The sequence below is a fragment of the Dasypus novemcinctus genome, chromosome 25, assembly GCF_030445035.2.
Source record: "Dasypus novemcinctus isolate mDasNov1 chromosome 25, mDasNov1.1.hap2, whole genome shotgun sequence".
Taxonomy (NCBI): Eukaryota; Metazoa; Chordata; class Mammalia; order Cingulata; family Dasypodidae; genus Dasypus; species Dasypus novemcinctus.
Window position 1 is genome coordinate 23,537,164 of NC_080697.1, and position 25,716 is coordinate 23,562,879.

Below are 25,716 nucleotides of genomic sequence, written 5' to 3' on the forward strand. Positions count from 1 at the left end.
AAATACAAGTGGCTAAAAAGCACATGAAAAGATACTCAACACTACTAGATATTTAGGGAAATGCAATGAGGAAGTGGCTGTGGCTGAAGCAACTGCTCTCCTGTTTACCATATGGAGGACCCAGATTCGAGCCCCAGGATCTCCTGGTTAAAAAAAAAATAAGAAAAGAAAAAAGAAAAAAAGCATCCCAGACTTTCACAGGTGAGGCACAGGCCCCTGCACCATGAAGCAACACACCAAAAAGATGATGACACAACCAGATTAAAGAAGAAAAAAAAAAACTACAATGAGATATCATTTAATGCCTACGGAATGGCCACTATTATAAAAAACAAAAACAGAAAACTGCAAAGGTTGGGCAGGATGTGGAGAAATAGGAATACTCATTTACTGCTGGTGGGAATGTTAAGTGGTGCAGCCACTGTGGAAGACAGTTTGGCAATTCCATAGGAAGCTCAGTACAGAATTGCCATATGATCTGGCAATCCTGCTACTATGTGTATACCCAGAAGAACTGAAAGCAGGGACATGAATTGAGACTGCATACTGATGTTCACAGTGGCATTATTCACAATTGCCAAAAGATGGCAGCAACCCAAGTGTCCATCAACTGATGAATGGATAAACAAATTGTGTTCTATACATACAATGGAATATTATTCAGCCATAAAAAGGAATGAAGTCCCGATGCATGCAACAACATGGATGAAACTTGAGGACATTATGCTGCCTGAAATAAGCCAGATGCAAAAGGATATTAAATGACCTCACTGATATGAAATAATTATAGGCAAATTCATAGAGATAGAGTCTAGATTATTTTAATACATTACCAGCGGATGGACTGGGTTTAGAGAATGGGGACTTGATGCTTAATTTGTACAGATTTTCTATTTATACAGATTTTCTACTTAGGTTAATGGTTAAGGTTTGGAAATGGATGGTGGTGACTGTAGCACAATATTGTGAGTATAATTAATAGCACTGAATTATACAGTGAATGTGGTTAAAAGGGATAACTTTAGGCCATCTATCTTACTAGGGTGAAAATTGAAAGAAAATATAGGACTGTATAACACAGTGACCCCTATTATAGAAAATGGACTATAGTGAATAGTATGAGTACAAGAATGTTCTTTCAAGAATTAAAGCAAATGTACAATACTAATACAAGATGTTAATAATAGGGTGGTTTATGGAAAATATACACTTAATGTATACTGTGTATGATAGTGCTATTTTAATAATCTTTCATCAATTGCAACAAAAGTAATTACTGTTAAAATTATAGCACAATTAGAAAAAAAGTGCTATCATCAATTGTAACAAATATTCCATACCAGTGCCAGGTATTAGTGGTAGGGTGGTATATGGGGATCCTGCATTTTATGCATGATAGTTCTGTAAACCCACAACTTCTCTAATTAAAAAAAAGGAACTTTCCCAAGGATCCCTTTTACCCACAGAATCTCACAGAATGAACTCTGTACTTTCCAACAGGCCTTCAAGACCTTCAGTGGTTCAACTTGCACATTTTCCTCCCATTATCTTCAACTGCCCCCCTGCCCATCCATCATTATGGTCAAATTTGAATATGTTTTCTTCTCCAAATAAGTCCTATTACCATCTCAACAATTTGCTAATGCCAGCTCCCCACTCTGGGTATGCAGTTGGCACTTAACCAAAGCTAAAGTTCCCCTTTTTGTTTTTACAAAGCAGTGATGACAGATTTGGCCATTTCTTGCTGCTTCAAGGGCCTTTTTATTTTTTTAATTTTTATTATATATATATATTTTCTCTTTATTTTTTTAATGTTACATTAAAAAAATATGAGGTCCCAATATACCCCCCACCCCCCTCACCCCAATCCTCCCCCCATAAAACAACCTCTTCCATCATCATGAGACATTCATTGCATTTGGTGAATACATCTCTGAGCACCGCTGCACCTCATGGTCAATGGTCCACATCATAACTCACATTCTCCCACAGTCCACCCAGTGAGCCATGGGAGGACATACAGTGTCTGATAACTGTCCCTGTAGCACCACTCAGGACAACTCCAAGTCCCCAAAACACCCCCACATCACATCTCTTCCTCCCACTCCCTACCCCCAGCAGCCACCATGGCTACTTTCTCCACACCAATGCCACATTTTCTTCTATTACGAATCACAATAGTTCATGAATAGAATATCAGTAAGTCCATTCTAATCCATACTCTATTCCTCCATCCTGTGGACCCTGGAATGGTTGTGTCCACTCCACATCTATATCAAGAGGGGGCTTAGATTCCACATGGATGCTGGATGCAATCCTCCTGCTTTCAGTTGTAGGCACTCTTGGCTCCCTGGTGTGGTGGTTGACCTTCTTCATCTCCATGTTAGATGAGTGGGGTAAGTCCAATAAACCAGAGTGTAGGAGTTGCAAGTCTGTTGAGGTTCAGGGCCTGGCTATCACATGGTCAGTCCAGAGATTCAGGCCCCCTGGGTATACACTAAACCCCAGCACCAACTACAGTTCTGGTAAAAGTAACAGGAGAGGCTTGTGGACAAAGATCACATCTGAGTCCAGCTCCATCACACACAAAGACAAACTCCAAAGTAGGGCCAACTGACATGGCACTGAACTCCATCTGCCATGACCATAGAACCTGTGGGTCTCTGTAGCCCTCAGAAGAACCAATACCTGGGGTTGTATCTACTTTATCTGTCTCTGGGACTCTGCTCAGATGTACATAAGGGCAACCCCTCTGATAACCTCCCAGCTCTTTTTGGAGACTCATAGCCAAATAAACTCATTTGTCCTTTCCATTTCCCCCTTCTATTCAGGTCAAAAAGCATTTTTAACTCCTGGTATTATATGTAGACTGAGATATTCTGCTAGTCTGAGTTGACCCTTTTATTCAAGGTCATTTTCTAGTTACATCATCAGCTGGTACTTGGTAGTAATCCCTCGGCACCAGGGAGGCTCATTCCCAGGAGTCATGTCCCACGCTGGGGGAAAGGCAATGCATTTACATGCTGAGTTTGGATTCGAGACTGGCCACATTTGAGCAACATGGAGGCTCTCAGGAGGTAACTCTTAGGCACCCTGCAACTCTAGGACTTGTTCTTATTTCAGGTGCACAGGGTCATAAGCATAGTCATTAGTATCAAGGGCTCACAGTTGGACCTTTCTTCTTTTTTGGTCTTTGCCATTGCACTTGGGGGATTGTTGCTGTTCTTTTAGGGACTGTGATAGAGCTCCCCTGGCTAGGAACTCAGCACTTCCTCAGTTGTTGTTTTTAATTGTATCCACTATGAAAATATCCAGACATTTTTATGTACCCTGGATATATGCCCTGGAGAACTCCCTGCCAACCATGTGTCCCCTGTCAATAACATCCCACACCAGTATTCCTCCCCTGCCAATTGCTTTTATTTTTATTTTTATTATTCATTTTAAAAAAAATATGAGGTCCCCATTCACCCCCACCCCACAGTCCCCCCACAGCAACACTCTCCCCCATCATCATGACACATCCATTGCATTTGGTGAGTGCATCTCTGGGCATCGCTGCACCTCATGGTCAATGGTCCACATCATAGCCCATACTCTCCCATGTTCCATCCAGTGGGCCATGGGAGGCTCTATAATGTCTGGTAATTGTCCCTGCAGCACTACCTAGGACAACACCAAGTTCCAAAAATGCCTCCACATCTCATCTCTTCCCATTGCCTGCTCCCAGCAGCCACCATGGCCACTTTTTCCACACCAATGGCACATTTTCTCAATTACTAACCACAATAGTTCATGAATAGAATATCATTAAGTCCACTCTAATCCTTACTGTATTCCTCCTTCCTGTGGACCTTGGCTTGGTTGTGTCCATTCCACATCTATGTCAAGAGGGGGCTTAGATTCCACATGGATACTGGATGCAATTCTCCTGCTTTCGGCACTCTAGGCTCCATGGTGTGGTGGTTGACATTCTTTAACTCCATGTTAGCTGAGTGGGGTAAGTTCAATAAACCAGAATGTAGGAGCTGAAGTCTGTTGAGGCTCAGGGCCTGGCTATCATATTGTCAGTCCAGAGATTCAGATCCCCTAGATATATCTTAAACCCCAGCACCAACTACAATTCCAGTAAAGTAGCAAGAAAGGCTTGGAAAGGAGATCACATCTGAGTCCAGCTCCATCACGCAGCCTCCCCTGCCATTGTTGAACCTCTCTTGATCCAAAACTTCCTGAAAAGTGAAGCCTGATATATTGCCAGATACCATTAATAGTAAAATGGAATATAGTGATGAGTTTAAAGGTTAGATACAGAATACATTTTAATTTTAAGTGAACACATATAATGGTTTTGAACTAAGTGAGGGATGAAAGATTTTTAGTATTCCAAAAATATTATACATTTCATTAACATAAGAAAACATTATACTTTATCAATTACAGCAGATGGTATAGTTTTGTTTTACCCAACTAAATAACATTTAAGAATTTGATAGAGTAGCAGGGACCTTATAGCTTGTCCCAATTGTTTGCCTATTCCAGGCCCTTAAGATACCATTGTCTCTGATGTTTCTTTTAATTTTGAAACAAAAAAATTACTTGTTAACATAATACCATCAGTAGGGTCACTGCCACAGGTTTCTTCTACACAGCCAGACTCATTGTCATCAGGCCAGGGCAGAAAACCTTGAGGAAGAACTGCAAAAGTCCATCGTTTACCTTTTCCACATAGTTTTTGCACTTTTTGTATTCATTCAGGTTTGTTTTACTTTTACAAAACACATTATCTCACTGAATGCTACCACAATACTTTTACAACTTGCTATATGCATACTAGTTCTGTCCCACATATCTCCATTTCTGATTTTATAAAACTATTTTATTTTAGGACAAAATACACCTTATTAAATTTTAGTTAGCATTCCCACAAACTTTTTACCTTTTTCAATATTTGATTAACTTTTACATCTTTCATTTTATCCTATGAAGGAAAATTATTCATTTCAATTTAAGCAAGGACTATTTTTTATGAAGAGACTTATAGTAATTCTATTAATTAAGACTTACAATTTTTATTATTATAGAGATCTCATTAACATTTTAAACTTAGGTAATAATATAAGCATCTATTTAATTTTTGGCCATTTGAATAGAGCTCCTTCAGAACTTTTTATTTATCAAATTATATCACCATCCAGAGGTATCAAAATATACACTGACAACAATCACAAGAACAATTATAATACATACTGAAACAATTACAACACACACACTGACATTGAACACAGAAGCAGTTCCAAACCTACTAACCTAGAATTAATTTCTTCATTGATTTTAATTTTACTTCCCTGAACCATACTTGTTTTATGATGCCATGCTTGAACAAATTCTATAGTTTAGATACTTTGATGTAAAGCCACTCTAGAAGCAGCAGCTACTGCAGTAAGGGCAATAATGCCCATAATAGCTGCTATTAATACTCCTACAAACCTTTTTGTGTGCTTAAACACTTTTTGTAAGAATAATAGCAAAGCATGCATATCAGGTGAAGACTCAATCCTGATATTGTTGTATAAGACGAGAGAGGTTCAATTATTTGTGTTTAGAAAGGCCAGGACTCAGGATTTTGAAAAGGAAAAAAATGATTTATTGACAGCCGGCCAGACTCGGGAGTTTAGTGGTTCAAACCTGAGCCCCTAACAAGAATTTTGAGTTCCTTTTATACAGAGAGGAAGGGCCAAATGCTTCATTTGTTCCAGTACTCAGTAGGCTTGAATTAACATATATCTTCCACATCCTAGGTAAGCTTTTAGCATGGACTTTATACATTCTGGATAAGCCTTTAGCACTTTTGGTTTGTATTTTCCCTGAATATTTAAAGTTATTAAGTTTGCATTGCTAAACTGTTTCCCGGGACTGGAGTTGTTGCCATGGTCACCAAGGGCAGGACTTCAGCCTCTTACTGTCTCACACCCACAAGTCACAGACAACTTAGGCTATCTACAAAGACACGAAGAGCCTCCCACCCATAGCCCACATCAGTATAAGATGTAATTGAGCTCTTGTCCAACTGTTGTTCAGCTTCTTGACATATTTTTAATTCACCCCCAGATGGGAAGTGAAGCTTCTCTAGTCTTTGGAATGGGACCCAGCCACGTCAGTCTCTCCATTTGCACAACTGGAGGTTCTGGGTTCCACAGGAACTTTCATCATCTCTTGGTGTTCATGGTATGGCTTTATCTGATGAGTTGGTACCCACATAAGATGTTCTCCATCTCCTGGGGAAATGCAAGCAAACCCTCTTCCCCCAGTTAACAGCTTCCCTGTCAACCATTTATTAGTCAGTGGATCATTCCACCAAATTAAAGGTTTTTCTGACAGTTTGGGTTTGAGTTTTAGAATTGGCTTGGAAATGTCTTACAGCTGCTGTCCCTTCCAGGGTTGTTCCACAGTTAAGAAAATTAAGAGTGAATAATGCTTTGTGTAACTGAGGCAGGCTAGTAAGATAGGGAATTAATAGATGGATCTGGAACCTGGCAGAGAGTCCACATGGACATCAGTAACCCCCAAGATGGCTGCTGAAAGACCCCCACCCCCAAGATTCTGCTATCCAGAACAAAAACTTCTTCTGGGAGCAAGGAAAAGCCCCAGATGTTCCATAGAGACTTTATCATAGGGTCCTCACTAAGGGATTGATGGTGGGGGTAATCAATCAAAACAGCAGACAGCTGGAACCCCTCCCCTGCCATTAGCAAAGGGGTGGGATAATTAATAGTTTATAAAGCAAACCATGAGACCTGAGTGCTCTCACCCTGCTCTCTTGCCTCTGGACCTGCTCCTGCTCTGTGTGCCACTCTCACCATTTTTCCTCTACCACGTGGCCATGCAAGTAAACCTGGGGATTTATAATCTATAATGGGGAATTGTAACTTGTAAATAAGCCCTCTTAATCCCTTTTCACCCCTTTCCTTTCTACCTGGGACCCCTGCTCTCTTATTTTCTCCCATTTTTCTTCCCTCCCTACCCTCCCTACTGACCTAACTCACCTGGCGTGCTCTTGAAATTCATTTCTGCTGCATAGCCAAGGACCTAGACAAAATCTGGTAACATAACTGCACCTGCAGTGTCTCCGTCTGTCTCCCCCTTTTTGTTTTTGTAGCATGAATTTAAGGGTTTGCTCAGACCTCTTCTGACAATCTTTTCTCATGTGACCGATTTTTCCACAATTAAAACATTTTCCAGAGAACCTCTTATTGATTCTCATCTCTGCCATAGCTTGAGCCATCATTGTAGCACAGTGGCCTTCCATCCTCCCTACATCGTGGCAAACTTTAACTTCATTCAGGTGTTGAGGATCAAATCTGGGAGCTATTCTTTCTCATATGGTAACTGGAAAAGCCATTCATAATGCCTCCAAATCACCCTCCCTTCTAGCCTGTAAAATGCCCTATTGTAAAGCTGACAACTTCGGCTGAGCATCTCCGGGTATGGGGGTGGGGTGGGGGGCTGGGGGGAAGAGGTATTGGCAGAGGGGAAAATGACTTTCTAAAGTCAGTTAATGAAGGAGCTGAAGGCAAAACAACTTTAGGTTTAGTATCATCAAAAGATTCAATGGGAGGAATTTCCTCACCTTCTCTTTCTTCATCCTCTTCTGATTGCAAGGGTTCCAAAACAGATTTAATAATAGCCAAAGTGGGCCAAATAATAACAGGGAGTGGAATACCTTGTACATGTAATTTTTCTAACTCTTTTCTCTTTCCCAGTCTCCTAATTCTAAACTTCCTATTGCTGGGAACCATGGGCAACATTTTTCTATAATCTGTAAGAGCTCTAAAATACAAGTCTGTAAGAGTTTTAAAATACAAGACTCACCAGCCTTAGCTCCTCCTGCTTTGAGGTGTTATTTCAAGAGACAGACATATGGGTGAACTCTCCATCTCCCATTGTAACCCTGTGAATATACCCAAGAGTGTCCTTACTTACTGAGGACTTCGAAGGCTTTCTAAACCACTTGGGACTTTGAAGGCCTTCTGAACCACTTGGGACTTCAAAGGCTTTCTAAACCACTTGGGGCTCTGCACTGGTACAATGACTTTAATTTCGCTCAAAGCAATCCTTCTTCCCTTCGAGTCCTGGTTCTGGTGCCAGTTGCTGAAACCTGCTCAGCAATAGGTTGGTTCAAAGAGAAGGCAAAGCAGAACTTAAGAAATAAAAGGACAGAAAGAAAGACACAAGAGAGGAAATAAAGATGGGACCAGGGAACTCAAAGCTTCTGGAACAGAGAGCCTTGACTCTAGTTTCCAGATATTTATTTAGGAACTAACAAGCAGCTGTTTGTTATTCACAATAATAAGGAATGGGTGTAACATTTACAATAATAAGGAATAGGTCATACAAAGTTCAAATGCCTCATCATGCCAACATTTTTTCATGCTGACCAGACGGTGTTCTGTCTAGTCAAGGCCCGGTGTTCCTAAGCCCACACTTTTTGTCTGCATTATGGAAACATTTCAACTTCAAACCATGTTCCTACTATTTTCCCACAACACTAAAGCTACCTCATAGTAGAGTCATTGTTGTATCTCTGCAACCAGATTTTGAGCTCATTAAGGACAGAGATAATGAAAAGGATGGAGAAGCTGTAGTCCGAGGCCTAAGAATGTTTGACTAGGGAAACGAATTAATAATCAGCAACAGAAGCAAGAAGATGAATACAGATTTTATTTTATTTTAGAAAGTAAATCGCTTTGGGCTGATTAGTGAGAAAAGGACTCATGGGGGTAGTAAGGAGAATGAGTTCAGGAATTTTGTAGGAGTACGATAGGGAGGGAAGAGGGAAGATCAGAGAAACGCTAAGTAGTAGTAGCAGAGGAGGAAGAGGCATGAGAGTCCTGAGGGAAATGGGGAGACAAGCCTGGTTAGAATGAAGATATTATTATCATACGGTTTATTGGAATTATACCATGATTATACTATGATTTATTGTTTTCAAGCATTTTTTGTTCCAAAGATTTATTTTGTTACCCACCCCCCTCCACCCCATTGTTTGCATTCACTGTCTGCTCTCCATGTCCATTTACTGTGTGCTCAATTGTCTGCACATCTTCTATTTAGGAGGCACCAGGAACTGAACCTGGGACCTCCCATGTGGGAGAGAGGTGCTCAATCACTTGAGCAACCTCAGCTCCCTGGTTTGTTTTATCTCTCATCTTTCCTTTGTGTCTATTTGTTGTGTCATCTTGCTGTGTCAGCTTGCTGCACCTACCCATCGCACCAGCTCACCTTCTCCAGGAGGCACTGGGAACAGGATGCAGGACATCCCATGAGCCACATCCACTTCCTTTCAAGCACTTTAGACAAGTCGACCACTTTAACAACCCTGTAGAATTCAAAGAGTGAGTCTTTTCATTTTAGACAAGCAAAATTGAGCCTCATAGAGGCTGTGATTTGCCTATTGTGAGTGGGAAAATTAGAACATGTTCTCAATTGAGCAGCAGTATGGTACAGTAGAAAGAACACAGCATTTTATTCCTTGCAATTAGACTCTGTTCATTTGTTTATGTATTCATTTATTTAACACATTTTTACCCACATCTATCATATGCCAGGCACTATGAAAGGTATTTTGGGTATTGAGATGAGCAAGAAGATATCATGGTCCTGCCCTCACAGAACATAATGGCTAGAGGGGGAGACAGACCTTTCACAGAAAATCATACTGAGTCACAGTTAGGAGTGTCAAGAAGAAAAAACACCAGTTTTATGAGAGAATGGAGTGTGTGGAGGGGTAAAAGATGTAGTTTAGGGAAGTTAGGGAGAACTTCTCTGAGGAAGTAACTTTTCATTTGAGACTTGAAGCAGAGCAAGATTTAGCAGGTGGGACATTTGCAGAAGAGTGCTTTAGACAAAGGATTCAATACATGCAAGGCTTCAGGAGCAAAAGAACTGGATATATTTGAGGAATTGAAAGATGTAGCAGAAACTTACAGAAATACCATGCACATTCTACATGTCATGTTCAGAACTTGGGATTTTTATTTTATTTTAAGTGCATTTGGAAACCATTAGTGGGTTGAGAAAAAGGGATTTTCATGATTTAGTTGTGGGTTTTTTTTTGTTATGTTTTTTTAAGGCTAGATTTTTATTTTTGTTAAACTTTCTGTAAGGAGTTCCTTAAAGAAGCAATTTTTGGAATCAGATATTCTTTTGGCTGATTTGGTATAACAAAGATTGTATTTCATTATTTTGGGGTATCTTCAAGATGATTTGGAATTTTCTTGGTTATAGTTTTCAGCTTAGTTTTAGTTCAAGGAGTATGGCTGATGGGGGCAGTTTCTGAGGCTCCTTTATTAGGTTCGATTTTTTATATTTTTTATTTCAATATATATTGTTACATATTGATAATAAAGCATTAAATCCTTCCAGAGTTTACACTGAATGGTATTTTGTAGAATCACATAGTTGTGCATTCATTATAGAGCATATTCATTATTTCAGTAATAATAATAGCAAACAAAAAACAGACAAATAAAAAATGTTTCACATCTCAATCTCTCTCTGCTTCCCCTGCTGTATATAGCTGCTATTTCTGGCTATTCTTGAATATTTATATATTTTATAGCAGTTTTATTGAGAGATATTCACATAGCATACAATCTATCCAAAGTAATCAATGGCTTTTAGTGTAATTGCAATATTGTGATTACATCACCCAAAATTCTTGAACAATTTCATTACTCTAAAGAGAAAAACTCTACACCCCTTAGCAGTCACCTCTCAATCCCTCTCTCCTTCCACAGCCCTAAATAATCACTAATCTAATTTCATCTTTGTAAATTGATTTGTATTTACATATTAAATAAATGGAATTGTACACTATATACTATATAGAACTTTGTATTTGGTTTCTTTAACATAGCATAATGTGTTTTTTGGTCTGATAGTAACATCTTGTAAGATTAACATACATTTGTTCAGTTTCAAAGAAAAACAGCCTTATATATGCAATATTACCTATACTCATATTTCATGTGAGGTTTTACTATGCTATACAGTCCCGTGTTACATTTTTTAGCTTTTCTTTTGGTAATTTATACAACCTTAGACTTTCCCTTTCAACCACTGTCATAACCCATTTAATAGCACTGCTAGTTACCAACACTGTGATGTGCTTTCACCTTTTCTATTCATTTCCAAAGATAAATACACATCCTTTTTACCAGTTTTGCACTAGTTAACCTTCAGCTTTCCATTCTCTCAACTCATTCTATTTTCTGGTGACCCATCAAGTTATTAACTCTATAAAATTACACAATATATTTAGTTCATAAAAGCACAACCATACCATATTTGTCTTTTGTATCTGACTTGCTTCACTCAACATAATGTTCTCAAGGTTCATTCATGCTGTCATGTTTTACAACTTCATTTCTTCTTACAGCTGCATAATAGTCCATCGCGTGTATATACCACAATTTATCTATTCATTGCTTGAAGGCACCTGGGCTGTTTCCATCTTTTGGTAATTATGAATAAATCTGCTATGAACATCAGTGTGCAGATACATGTTTGTGTCACTGCTCTCAGTTCTTCTGGGTAATACCCTGTGGTGGTATTGCTGGGTTACATGAATCTATATTCAACTTCTTTAGGGACTGCAAAATAGCCCTGCACAGTGGCTGTACCATTCTACATTACCATCAACAGTGAATAAGTGTTCCTATCTCTTCACAATCTCTCTAGCACTTGTAGTTCTCTGTCTTTTTAATAGGTGCCATTCTAGTAAGTGTGAGCTGATAACTCATTGCAGTTTTGATTTGCATTTCTCTAATCACTAGTGATGTTGAACATTTTTTCATGTGTTTTTTCACTATTTGTATTTCTTCTTTGGACAAATGTCTATTCAAATCTTTTGCCCATTTTTTAATTGGAATGTTTGTCTTTTTATTGTTCAGTTGTAGCATCTCTTTATACGTCATGGATTGCTGAGACCAGCTCAGCAATAGGTTTGCATGAAGGGAAGGTGATGCAGAACTGAAGAAATAAAAGGACAGAAAGAAAGACACAAGAGAAAATAAAGATGGGACCAAGGGACTCAACAGCTTCTGGAATTGAGAGCCTCAACCCTAGCTTCCACATAGTATTTATTAGAAATTACAAAACAGTAGGTACCTATGTTTACTTTCAAGCCTGCTTGTTATTAAAGCTGCAACACCTGCAATGCTAGGGAATAGGCCATACAAAGTTCAAATGCCTCCTCACACAAACAATTTTCGTGCTGATCAGACAGCATTCCATCTAGTCAAGGCTGGTGTTCCTAAGCCCACACTTTTTATCTGCATTATGGAAACAATTCAACTTCAAGCGAGGTTCCCACATTCAAATTCAAGCTATTTTCCCACAATGGATATTAAATCCTTATCTGATATGTGCTTTCCAAATATTTTCTCCATTGAGTCAGTTGTCTTTTCACCATTTTGACAAAGTCCTTTGAGGTGCAAAAGTATTTAATTTTGCGGAGGTCCTATTTATCTATTATTTTCTTTTGTTGCTTGTGCTATGAGTATAAGGTCCAAGAAACCACCACCTGCCACAAGATCTTTAAGATACTTCCTTAGATTTTCTTCTAGTTTTATGTCCTGGCTTTTATATTTGGGTTTTTGATCTATTTTGAGGTGATCCTTGTGTAGGAAGTGAGATAGGCATTCTTTCATTCTTTTGTTTATGGATATCCAGTACTCCCCAGCACCATTTGTTGAAGAGACTGTTTTGTCCCATTAACATGGACTTGGAAGACTTCTTGAAAACCAGCCGGCCATGGAGGTGAGGGTTTATTTCTGGATTCTCAATTATTTTCCACTGATTGATGTGTCTATCTTTATGCCAATACCATGCTGTTTTGACCACTGTAGATCTGTAGTAAGTTTAAAGATCAGGAAGTGAAATTCCTCCCATATTGGTCTTCTTTTTTAGAATGTTTTCAGCTATTTGGGTGCACTTTCCCTTCCAAATAAATTTGGTAATTGCCTTTTCTATTTCTGTAAAGTAGGCTCTTGGAGTTTTGATTGGTATTGTATTGAATCGATAAATCAGTTTGGGTAGGATTGACATCTTCCTGATATTTCATCTTCCAATCCTTGACCATGGAATGTCTTGCCATTTGTTTAAGCAGTCATTGATTTCTTTTAGCATTGTTTTGTAGTTTTCTGCATATAGATCCTGTACTTCCTTGGTTAAATTGATTCCTAGATATCTGAGTCTTTTTGCTGTTATTGTAAATGGAGTTTTCTCCCTGATTTCCTCCCCAGATTGTTCAATGCTAGTGTATAGAAACATTGCTTTTTGCACATTGATCTTGTATCCTGCCATTTTGCTGAATTTGTTTATTAATTAGTTCAAGTAGTTTTGTCATAGACATTTCAGAATTTTCTAAATATAAGAACATGTCATCTGAGAATAGAGTTTCACTTCCTCTTTTCCTACATGGATGCCTTTTTCTTGTCTAATTGCTCTAGCTACAAGTTCTGGCACAATATTGAATAACAGTGGTGACAGTGGGCATCCTTGTCTCGTTCCTGATTGTAGAGTCTACAGCTATGGATACAAGAGTCCCATCCACCAGTCATATGGGATCAAAGCTCCCTCTCAGTTGAGAGGTGGAGTGGGCATCGCCACCCCAGGGTCCTCAGGACGGAGGGATAAAATATGGATTAGAGTGGACTTGCTGGTATTCTACTATAGAATTACTGTGATTCTAGCAATGGAAGAAATTATATCATTGATGTGGAGACAGTGGCCATGGGAGTTGCTGAAGGCAGGGAGAGGGAAAAGGAGCTGTGATATGGGGGTATTTTCAGGACTTGAAGTTGTCCTGAATGATATTGCAGGGATAGATGCAGGACATTATATATCCTGCCATAACCCACTGAAGGGACTGGGAGAGAGTGTAAACTACAATGTAAACTATAATCCATGCTGTGTAGCAGTGCTCCAAAATGTATTTATCAATTGCAATGAATGTACCACACTAATGAAAGAAGTTGATTTGGGAAAAGTGGGAGGTGTGGGGAGTAGGGCATATGGGAATATCCTATATTTTTTAATGTAACATTTTGTGTGGTCTATGTACCTTTTAAAAATAAAAAATATATTTTAAAAAATAATAAATTTTAAAAGTTAGTAACCAAAATAATAATAATGATGATAATAATCTCCTGCTATAAATCCCTACAAAAGAGAGTGAAACGGAACAACAGAGTAAACTCACCATCATAATCACATGCCTAGAATCAGCAAAAAATTACAAGCCATACTAAGAAAATGGAAGAAATGGCCCAAGCAAAGGAATATATCAAAGACCCAGATGAGACACAGGATTTTAGACAACTAATCAGTGAGATTCATATGAATTTCCAAATTCAAATTAATGAGTTGGGAGACAATATGGCTAAAGGTATAAAGGACATCACAAAGACAATGAGTGAAGACAGACAAGAATTTGAAAACCTTAATAGAAAAGTAACTGAGCTTGGAATGAATGAAACAATAGGTGAGATCAAAAACACATTAGAGGGAAGCAGCTGTGGCTCAGCTGATAGAACATCTGCCTACCATATGGGAGGGCCCAGGGTTCGATACCCAGGGCCTCCTGACCCACGTGGTGAGCTGGCCCATGAGCAGAGCTGCAGTGTGCAAGGAGTGCTGTGCCATGCAGGGGCACCCCCATGCGCAAGGAGTGTACCCCGCAAGGAGAGCCATCCCATGTGAAAAAAGTGCAGCCCGCCCAGAAGAGGCACCGCACACATGGAGAGCTGACGCAGCAAGATGATGCAGTTTCCTGGTGCCACCAAGGGTGCAAGGGGACACAAAAGAACACACAGTGAGTCTATGTGGGAAACAAAGGCATGTTGTTTCCATGGAAGCAAGTTACTTCCTTGACCACTGAGTCAAACTGTCCCTTGCGATTATCGGTGCGGATCACAATCTTGGCTGGGAAAGCACACCTGCAGGCAGAACAATAACATATGGAACAGAACGACCTGAGTAACAAGATTTATGAGTATAGTTACTGATTTTTATAATAATAGTTCCAGTAAAGTTTGTTGGTGTTCATCAATCACTAGTTAATATAGAATGAGGTAAGGGTAATAGGTAACTTGATTTTGTGCTGAATGTCATGTATGCTAGGGGTATATATACGAGCCCCTCAACTCAATAAAGTTGTCTGATGAGCTTGAGAAATCAATGCTCTCAGATCCCCTGAACCCAATCTCTCTTTGTCTTTCATTCCCGATATCCTCGGGTCACCGACTAAGACTCCGACAAGTCTACACAGAGAGCACACAATGGGGGGAAGGGGAAAGAAATAAAATCTTAAAAAACACACACACATTAGAGGGGAGCAGATGTGGCTTAAGCAGTTGAACATTCACCTCCCACATAGGAGGTCACAGGTTCAGTTCTCTGTGCCTCCTAAAGAAAAAACAGACAACAAGCAGACAATGAGCAAAAAAAAACCAAACAACAACAAGCAAACACAAGGGAGCCATCTCATGGCAGGGAAGGACACACATTAGAGGCATATAATAGCAGACTCAAAATATTAGAAGAAAGAATAAGTGATACAGAAGACAGAATAGCTGAAATTGAGAGAGAAAAGAACAGAGAGAGGAAGGATGGTGAAGACAAGGGAAAAGGGGCAGAAAGAGTATTAGAGGAAATAATGAATGAAAGATTCCCTAAACTAATGAAAGAAATGAAGTTACATATTCAAGAAACACAACTTACCCCATTCAGAATAAATCTGAGAAGATGAACTCCAAGACACTTAATGCTCAGAATGTCAAACACCAATGATAAAGAGAAAATTCTGAGAGCAGCAAGGGAGAAGCAAACCATCACATACAAGGGACACCCAATAAGACTTAGTGCAGATTTCTCATCAGAAACCATGCGGCAAGAAAAAAGTGGTATGATACAATTAGGATACTGAAAGAGAAAAACTGACTGGAGAATTCTTTATCTGGAAAAATTGTCCTTCAAATATGAAGGTAAGTTTAAAATATTCACAAACAAAGAGAATTCATGTAGTAGTTTGATATTACTGATGGATTCCAAAAAGAAATATTTGATTATGTGTATAAACTGGTCTGTGCCTGGGCTTGATTAAATTATGAGTAGGGCTTTGATTGGCCCAAGTCAGTAGAGTGTTGATTTCCCACCTCTTGGTAAATGGGGACTCACAGATAAAAGACAAGGCAAAGGGCAGAGCTGGAGTTTAGATGATGGAATTTTGATGCTGGAGTTTTGAGTTAGAGCCCAGGAAGTAAGCACACAGAGGAACAGAGACAGCTCCTTAGACACAGCAGAAACTCTGGGGAGAGAGACAGAGCTATTTACCTGATACTCTACAGCTGACCTTGTGGAAAGAGCCCAGCAGCTGAGCCCAGAGAGAAATGGAGTCCCAGGAAGAGAGGAACCCAAGAAGCCTGAACCCTGGCAGACATTAGCAGCTGTCTTGCTCCAACATAGCAATAGACTTTGGTGAGGGAAGTAACTTACACTTTATGGCCTGGCAACTGTAAGCTTCTACCCCAGATAAATATCCTTTATAAATACCAACTGATTTCTGGTATTTAGCATCAGCACCCCTTTGGCTGACTAACACAGTTCTTAAAAGAGTCTGCCATTGCAGGAAATATTAAAGGGAGTCTTACAGGCCAAAAGAAAAAAAGACAGGAGAGAGAGGTTTGGAGGAGGGTGTAGAAGGCAAGAATAGCAGAAAGGATAACCAAAAGAACAAAAAGAGGGAAGCAGATGTGGCTCAAGTGATTGGGCTTCCAGCTACCATATAGGAGGTCCTGGGTTCAAAATTCCCAGGGACTCCTGGTGAAAGCAAGTTGACCCGTACAGCGAGCTGGTTCACATGGAGAGCTGGCCCATGTGGAGACCTGGCCCCTGTGGAGAGCTGACTGGCAAGGAGAGCTAGCCCAACAAGAAGATACAACAAAGGAGACAGTGGAGGGACAATGGGAGACACAGCAAAAAGGGAGCTGAGGTGGCTCAAGCAATTGAGTGCCTCTCTCCCACATCGAAGGTCCTGGGATCAGTTCCCAGTGCCTCCTAAAGGAGAAGACAAGCAGACACAGAACACACAGCAAATGGACACGGAACAGACAGCAAGCACAAAAACAATAGGGTGGGTGATAAATAATTTTTTTAAAAATTAAATAAAAAAAATAAAAAAGACAGGCAAAAATAAGATATGACATATGAAAACCAAAGAATAAAACTGTGGCAGTAAATAATGAGTTTATAGTAATATCATTGAATGTTAATGGATTAAACTCCTCAATCAAAATATATAGGCTGAGAGAATGGATATAAAAACATGAAACGTCCACATGCTGCCTACAAGAGACTCACCTTAGACCCAGGGATACAAATTGGCTGAAAGTAAAAAGTTGGGGGAAAAAATACTCCACACAAACAGTAACCAAAAAAGAGCAGAGGTAGTTATATTAATATCAGAAAAACAGACTTTAAATGTAAAAAAAGTTATAAGAGATAAAGATGGTCATTATATATAAAAGGAACACTCAACCAGGAAGAAATAAGAGTCATATATGTCTATGCACCTAACTAGGAGGTACCCCAAAAGACATGAGGCAAACACTGGCAAAACTGAAAGGAGAAATATGCCTATCTACAATTATACTTGGAGACTTTAATGCACCACTCACAACATTAGGTAGTACAACTAGACAAAATATCAACAAGGGAATATAGAGTTTGACAATATGGTGAGCTAGACCTAACAGACATATACAGAATGCTGCATCTCAAATCAGTGGGTTATACATTCTTCTCAAGTGCTCCTGGATCTTCCTCAAGGACAGACCACATGCTAGGTCACAAGGCAGCTCTCAATAAATATAAAAAGATAGAAATTGGGAAGCGGACTTGGCCCAGTGGTTGGGGCGTCCGTCTACAACATGGGAGGTCTGCGGTTCAGACCCCGGGTCTCCTTGACCCGTGTGGAGCTGGCCCATGTGCAGTGCTGATGTGCAAAAGGAGCGCCCTGCCATGCAGGGGTGTCCCCTGTGCAGGGGAACCCCATGCACAAGAAGTGTGCCCTGTAAGGAAAGCCGCCCAGTGCGAAATAAAGTGCAGCCTGCTCAGGAATGGTGCTGCACACACAGAGAGCTGATACAACAAGATGACACAACAAAAAGAAACACAGATTCCCTTGCCGCTGACAACAACAGAAGCAGATAAAGAAGACGCAGCAAATAGACACAGAGAACAGACAACTGGGGTGGCGGGGGAAGGGGAGTGAAATAAATAAATAAATCTTTTTTTTTAAAAAAAAGGTGGTAGCCAATGGAGTAGGTTTAAATGCAGATGGGAAGGATGCAGTCAACAAGGAAGAAGTTGTGACCTTTCTGAGCTTGTATTTCTTAATCTAGAAGAGTAGAAGGGTAAGTAATACCTGTTCTACCTATTTTACAGGGTATTATGGAGCCCAAATTAAGTGATAGGTATGAAAATGCTATAAAATGTTATGGTTATTATTTTTAGAAATTAAAATAATTAAATAGGATAGGTTTCGTGTGGAGAGACTATGCATATCTTTAGATACAATTTATTAAGTATTCACTGCAAGCCAAGAACTTTCATTCATCATCTAGTTAATTTTAACAATAACTCACTGACGTAGATAGTAGTATTTCTATTTTGCAGAAAGGAAAGGGAGGCTTACAGAAGGTAAGTAATTTCTCCAAGTTTGCCTAGGTGGTAAAGTACAGAGCTGAATTAAAACCCATCCATGGCAGTGGTATGATATGCTATGTAACTAGGGGCTATGTTATGGGATAATGGAATTAAGTCATATAATTTAAATTTATTATTAGAAAAATATTTATTTTAAAAGAATAGCATAATTAGTATGTTCTGAAAAAAAAATAGACCAAAACAAAACAACAACAACAAAAAATACAATCTCTTGGGCACAAAGATTAACTAATTAAACTGTCATTACCAAGGGAAGTCTATCTCTCATTTAACCATGTAACACTAAGTTTACAAATGAACCACTGTTGAGGACCAAAATAAAGAACTCAGACCAAGCCCTTGCCTCAAAGAAATCCTTTTTCATTCTACCGTGGCAGGCAGACCCCAGTATCTATTTCCCCTTTCTTCTGTTAGTAATAGAACCTTGGAGTTTTATCTGATCATTTGCTTCCCAAATAAAGACAAGGCTTCCCAGCCTCCCTTGTAGGCAAGACTGTGATTAAGTCCCGAGTAATGTTTAGTGTGTAGATGTTATGTGTGCAACTTCAGAATCCTGCTCTTAAAGAGACTAGATATGTCCTCCACTACTCTGTTTCCACTCCACTTGATAACAGAACCCAGAACAGCCACCTGGGCCTACGATAAAGAAATACTTGTTAAAAAGAGGAGAGCAACATGAGAGATGAAATCTAAGCTCCCAATGCCATCAAGCCACCATGCTAGCCCTGGCCATAGTTTGGACCTCACTGAACTTTTACACAAGAAAGAAACATTTAAATTGTTTAGGTCATTATATTTTGGGTTTCCCTGTCATCACAGCCTAAACTACATCCTAATTAATATACCATCATTTAGCCATTTTCTCTTAGATACAAATTAAGGCAGAACCTCAGTTTCTACATCTATAAAATATGAATAATTTATCTTATAAGGTTATAGGAAGGACTAGAAATCATAAATGTGAATTTTCTTGCCTAGAGCTATAGGTAATAGCAGACAATAAATGAAAGCCAATATGTCCCGTTGTAATTATTAAAAATAAGTCCCTGGGGAACTGGATGTGGCACCTGCCTACCACATAGGAGGCCCCAGGTTTGGGTACCAGTACTTCCTAAAGAAGATGAGCAGATTCCGCATCTGCCACAATGAGCTAGAAGCTGCATCACTGCAACAAGAAGATGCCTAAACAAGCAGATGCCACAAGCCAGTAGACACCACAGCCCACGGTGAGCAGATGTGGCCCAGGCCAGTAGGCACTCACCTCCCCTGGGTTCAGTTCCCAGTGCCTCCTGGAAAAGGAGAGCAAACAATGAGCAAACAGATGAGAGAACCATCTGGGGGACAGAGGGATAAAATACAAATAAATAAATAAATTAAAAATAAATAAAATAATGAGTTATTTCATTTAAAAAAATGAGTCCCTGGACATAATCCAAAGTAATCTTCTTGGGAAAAATAAAAATGTATTTAATCCCTTGAGAAGCAGCTATTTATCTAGGCACCCAAGAGGGAGGGTGGGATGGAGAAGGCAAAAGAGTATTGTTGATTTTTAAAAAAATAATTTCCATTAAAAAAAACCAGGCAGCTCCTCAGTACCACAGAGGCAACGTGGTTTCCACATCCCTGAGAGCCACTGTCAGGGCTTTCATTGCTTTCCATGGTGGCTGCAGAACTCTGGGCTGCAAAGTGCTCAACAGGGATTGCATGGACGTGGAGCCTGACCATCTGTCTTGCCTCCTCCCAAGTCAGCGCCATAACTTCTGTGACTTTGACCTCCCTGGCTCTCAATCCCTTACCTCTACCTGTGAGTCTATGGGGATGCTCTGACGCAATGGAGTGACTGACTGTATCAGCCTAATCTTGCAATTGTCAATTATTACAATCCTAACAAACTTGACTGTCTGGTCCCAACCCACAGTAGGCTAGAAGCGTCAACGAAGAAGTAAGAGCAGGTTGCTATAGGCAGATTCATTTTCAGTAACAAGATGAATCTCTAGAAAGGAAACAAAAACTTCCTAGAAAACATAAGAATCCTCAAAACACAGGCATCTGTAGAGATTTACCAGAAGGACGTGGATGAACAGCCTTATATCCTACATTAGTTCTTTTTTTTTTTAAGATTTATTTTTTTATTAGTTTCTCTCCCTTCCCCCACCCCAGTTGTCTGCTCTCTGTGTTCATTTGCTGTGTGTTCTTCTGTGACCGCTTCTATCCTTATCAGCGGCACCAGGAATCTGTTTCTTTTTGTTGCATCATCTTGTTGTGTCAGGTTTCCGTGTGTGCAGCGCCATTCTTGGGCAGGCTGCACTTTATTTTGCGCTGGGTGGCTCCTTACGGGGCACACTCCTTGTGCGTGGGGCTCCCCTATGTGGGGGACAGCCCTGCATGGCAGGGCACTCCTTGCCTGCATCAGCACTGCACATGGGCCAGCTCGAAATGGGTCGAGGAGGCCTGGGGTTTGAACTGCAGACCTACCATGTGGTAGGCAGACGCCCTATCCATTTGGCCAAGTCTGCTTCCCCCTACATTAGTTTTTGAGGACATTCCTTCATTACCTAGCACAGTACAGTAATTACTGTCTATGTTGATAAGTTATGAAGAAAAGCTTAAATCATATTCTGTATCCTTTGTTTCAGAGAAAATAGCCCCCAATATATTTCAGAACATTTCTACTCAAAGTATTAGAAAGAAAATAATTGGGTGCATTTGACAAAATACAGCACCTTTCCTGATAAAAACACCCCAAAAGATAGGAATAGAAGAAACTTCCTCAACACAATAAAGGGTATATATGAAAAACCCACAGCTAACATCATAGTCAATGGTGAAATTCTAAAAGCTTTTCCTCTAAGACCTGGAACAAGACAAGGATGCCCATTGTCACTGTTCTTATTTAACATTGTGTTAGAAGTATTTGCTTGGGGAAGCAGACTTGACCCAGTGGACAGGGTGTCCATCTACCACACAAGAGGTTTGTGGTTCAAACCCTGGGCCTCTTTGACCCATGTGGAGCTGGCCCACGCACAAGGAGTGCATCCAGTAAGGAAAGCCGCACAGTGCAAAACAGTGCAGCTTGCTAGGTGTATCGTCGCACACACGGAGAGGTGACACAGCAAGATGATGCAACAAAAAGAGACACAGATTCCCATGCCGCTGACAACAGCAGAAAGTGGACAAAAAGAACACGCAGCAAATGGACACAGAGAACAGACAATGGGGGCAGGGGCAGGGAGGGAGGGGAGAGAAATAAATAAAATAAATCTTAAAAAAAAAAGAGAAGTATTTGCTTGAGCACTTAGGCAAGAAAAAATATAAAAGGCATCCAAATTGGAAAGGAAGAACTAAAAATTTCACTATTTGCAGATGACATGATCCCATGCAGAGAAAGCCCTGAGAAATCTACAACAAAGCTTCTAGAGCTTATAAATTAGTTCAGTAAAGTGGCAGATTATAAAATCAATGTGGAAAAATCTATAGCATTTTTGTACACCAATAATGAGCAATCTGAGGAGGGAATCAAGAAAAAAAATCCTATTTACAATAGTAGCAAATAATAAAATACCTAGGAATAAATTTTAAGATGTAAATGACTTGTATGCAGAAAATTATACAACATTGTTAAAGGAAATTAAAGAAGAATTAAATAAATGGAATAATATCCCCTATTTATGGATAGGAAGACTAAAAAAACATCATTAATGTCTATCCTACCCAAACTGATTTAATGCAATTCCAATAAAAATTACAACAGCATTTTTTACTGAGTTGGAAAAAGCTAACTATGAAATTTATTTGGAAGGGCAAGAGGCCCCAAATAACCAAAAACATATTGGAAAAGAAAAAAAAAATCAGAGGAATCATACTACCTGACTTTAAAACATACTACAAAGCTACAGTGGTCAAAACTGTATGGTATTGGGAAGTAGATGTGGTTCAAGCATTTGGGCTCTCATCTACCATATAGGAGGTCCAGGGTTCAATAACCAGGGACTCCTGGTGAAGGCAGGCTGGCCTGAGCAGAGAGACCACATAGAGAACTGGCCCACATGGAATGCTGCCCCACATAGGAGTGCTGGCCCACACAGAAGTGCTGGTTTGCATGGAGTGCTGCCCACGTGGAGAACTGGTGCAGCAAGATGATGCAACAAAAAGAGATGCAGAAGAGAGACAATAAGGGACACAACAGACCAGGGAGCTGAGGTGGCACAAGAGAATGAGTGGCTCCCTCCCACTCTGGAAGGTCCCAGGATCTGTTCCCAGAGCCACCTGTTGAAAATACAAGCAGACACTGAAGAACACACAAGCAAACGGACATAGAGCAGACAATGGGAGTGGAGTGAGGTGTGGTGTGGTGGGGAGAAATAAATAATCTTTAAAAAAAACCAAAACTGCATGATATGGGCACAAGGATACACATACTGACCAATGGAACTGAATTGAGAAATCTGATATAGATCTTTGCATATGCAGTCAACTGATATTCGACAAGGCCACCAAGCCCATTTGACTGGGAGAGAATGGCCTCTTCAACTAACGGTGCTTGGAGAACTGGATATCCATATCCAAAAGAATGAGAGAGGAACACCATCTCACACCTTACATAAAAATTAATACGAGATAAATCAAAGATCTAAATATACAAGCCAAGACCATAAAGATCTTGGAAGATAACATAGGGAAGCACCTACAGGATCTTGTATCAGGAAATGGTCATGAACTTCACTCCCAAAGCATGAGAAATGAAAGAAAAAATAGATAAATGGGACCTCCTCAAAATTACAAACTTTTGCACCTCAAAGGAGTTTGTCAAGAAAGTGAAAAATCAGCCTACTTAATGGGAGAAAATATTTGGTAACCATATATCTGATATGGGTCTAATATCCAGCATATATAAAGAAATCCTACACCTCAGAAATAAAAATGCAGCCCATTTAAAAAATGGGCAAGTGATTTGAACGGACAGTTCTCCAAAGAAGAAATACAAATGGCTAAAAAGCACATGAAAAGATGCTCAACATCACTAGGTATTAGGAATATGCAAATCAAAACTACAATGACATATCATCTTACACCCATTAGACTGGTGGCTATTAAAAAAAAACAGAGGAATACAAATGTTGGAGAGGATGTGGAGGAATGGGAACACTTATCCACTGCTTGTACAGTCATTGTGGAGGATAGTTTGGTGGTTCCTCAGGAAGCTACCTATAGTACTGCCATATGATCCAGCAATCCCAATGCTGGGTATACACTCAGAAGAATTGAAAGCAGAGACACGAACAGATATATGCACACCAATAGCGGCATTATTCACTATTGCCAAAAGTTGTAAACAACCCAAATGTCCATCAACAGATTAATGGATAAACAAACTGTGGTGTAAACATACAATGAAATATTACTCAGCTGTAAGGAGGAATGCAGTGTCAACCCATGTAATAACATGGATGAATCTTGAAGACCTTGTGTTGAGTGAAGCAAGTCAGGTACTCAAGGACAAAAACTACATGACCTCACTGATAGTAAAATGAGCCAACTCACAGAGCTAGAATCTGGAAGATAGGTTTACAGGAGACAGAAAGGAAGAAGTTTGTGAGCCAATGCCCATATGGGCAAAAGTTATCATAAGGTGGTAGGGTATAGTTGTGCAGTGAATGGGCATGACAGTGGTGCAGAGATGCTATTGGATTGGGCAGGGCTGTCTGTGAGGGGGGTAGGGTGGGGAGGATATGTAGGACTGTTCATGGAACTGGGGGGAGGGTTGGGGGAGAGAGCAGGTAAACTCTGGTAATTTCCAGGTATGTGGTTGAAACTACAATATTGGGAAGGTTCTTCTGGCAAATATGTTAGGGGATGGTTACTGGCTTAGGGTGTTGTCTGTGGGGGGCATGCAGGACAGAGTGCACCTGCAGCAGGCTTCTAGGGAGTGTGTGAGTGTTCACCTTGTCATAGTGCATTGTATCACTGGGTGGAGACCACCATAATGAGTGGGATGGTGTTGGACTCCCATCCCATCAAATAGAGGGGTGGGAGTCTCTTGAGAGCATAGGCAGCTCCTAATAGGGAGGACAGGCCAGTATGTCAAGTCCTCAATTTTGTTGAAAGTAACTATGAACCTTGTTCTTCAAGGAGTGAAGCTTGGTGGTGCTGTGGGTCCTGAGGGAAGGGGAGGGAGGAAAAGAATAGATGGAACACGGGGCATTTGGGGAGTGATGGAAGTGTTCTATGTGATCTTGCAATAATGGATACAGGCCATGTTAAATTTCATCAAAATTTATAAAAGCGTATGGTCCAAAATGTAAACCATAATGTAAATCATTGGCCATAGTTAGTAGCAGTGTTTCAATATTTACACATCAATTGTAACAAATGCACCATCCATGTAAAATGTTATTAATAGGGGAAAAGGGGTAGGATGTGGGTACATGGGAATTCCCCATATTCTGTATATCACTTTTCTCTAACCTAAAGCTTCTTTGAAGACAAAATGAAAAAAATGTCACTGGGGGAATAAACAGAAGAAAATATCACTGTATATACAAGACAACAGATCTTACAGTGATGAAAGACATGTCAAAAAAACTTTTTAAAATTTTATATATTTTTTATTAGTCCACATATTTAAAAAATTTTTATATTTTGTTATTTTAAAAACTATCATTATTTCATTTTCTTATTAACTGTATCTGTTTATTTTGTTGCCTACATTTTTTAAGAAGTTTTGGATCACAGAAGGGTTACAACTGTGGCAGGGGAGGATCATTAGTGTGGATGACAGTGATGGGGGATGCATGGGAGGAGGGTTGCCTGGGGCATACCTAAAAAGCATATAAATCTGTTGCAGTATTTGTGGGGCATTGTCATGGTGGGTGGAGATTCACACAATAACTGAAGAACATCGAATTCCCAACCTGGGGAGCTCTGTCA

The 25,716-nt window shown here is 39.8% G+C and overlaps 1 long non-coding RNA gene across 1 annotated transcript in view; it reads right to left on the reverse strand.

The window, feature by feature from the left end:
- Nucleotides 1–2,119: 2,119 nt before the first annotated feature.
- LOC105746335 (uncharacterized) overlaps nucleotides 2,120–25,716 on the reverse strand; it is a 29,669-nt gene continuing 6,072 nt past the window's right edge. The window contains exons 2-4 of the long non-coding RNA XR_001118750.4: nucleotides 9,280–9,376; nucleotides 7,870–7,948; nucleotides 2,120–4,243 (exon numbers count right to left, since the gene is read on the reverse strand). This is a non-coding gene — a long non-coding RNA (uncharacterized lncRNA). The remainder of the gene's footprint in view (nucleotides 4,244–7,869; nucleotides 7,949–9,279; nucleotides 9,377–25,716) is intronic.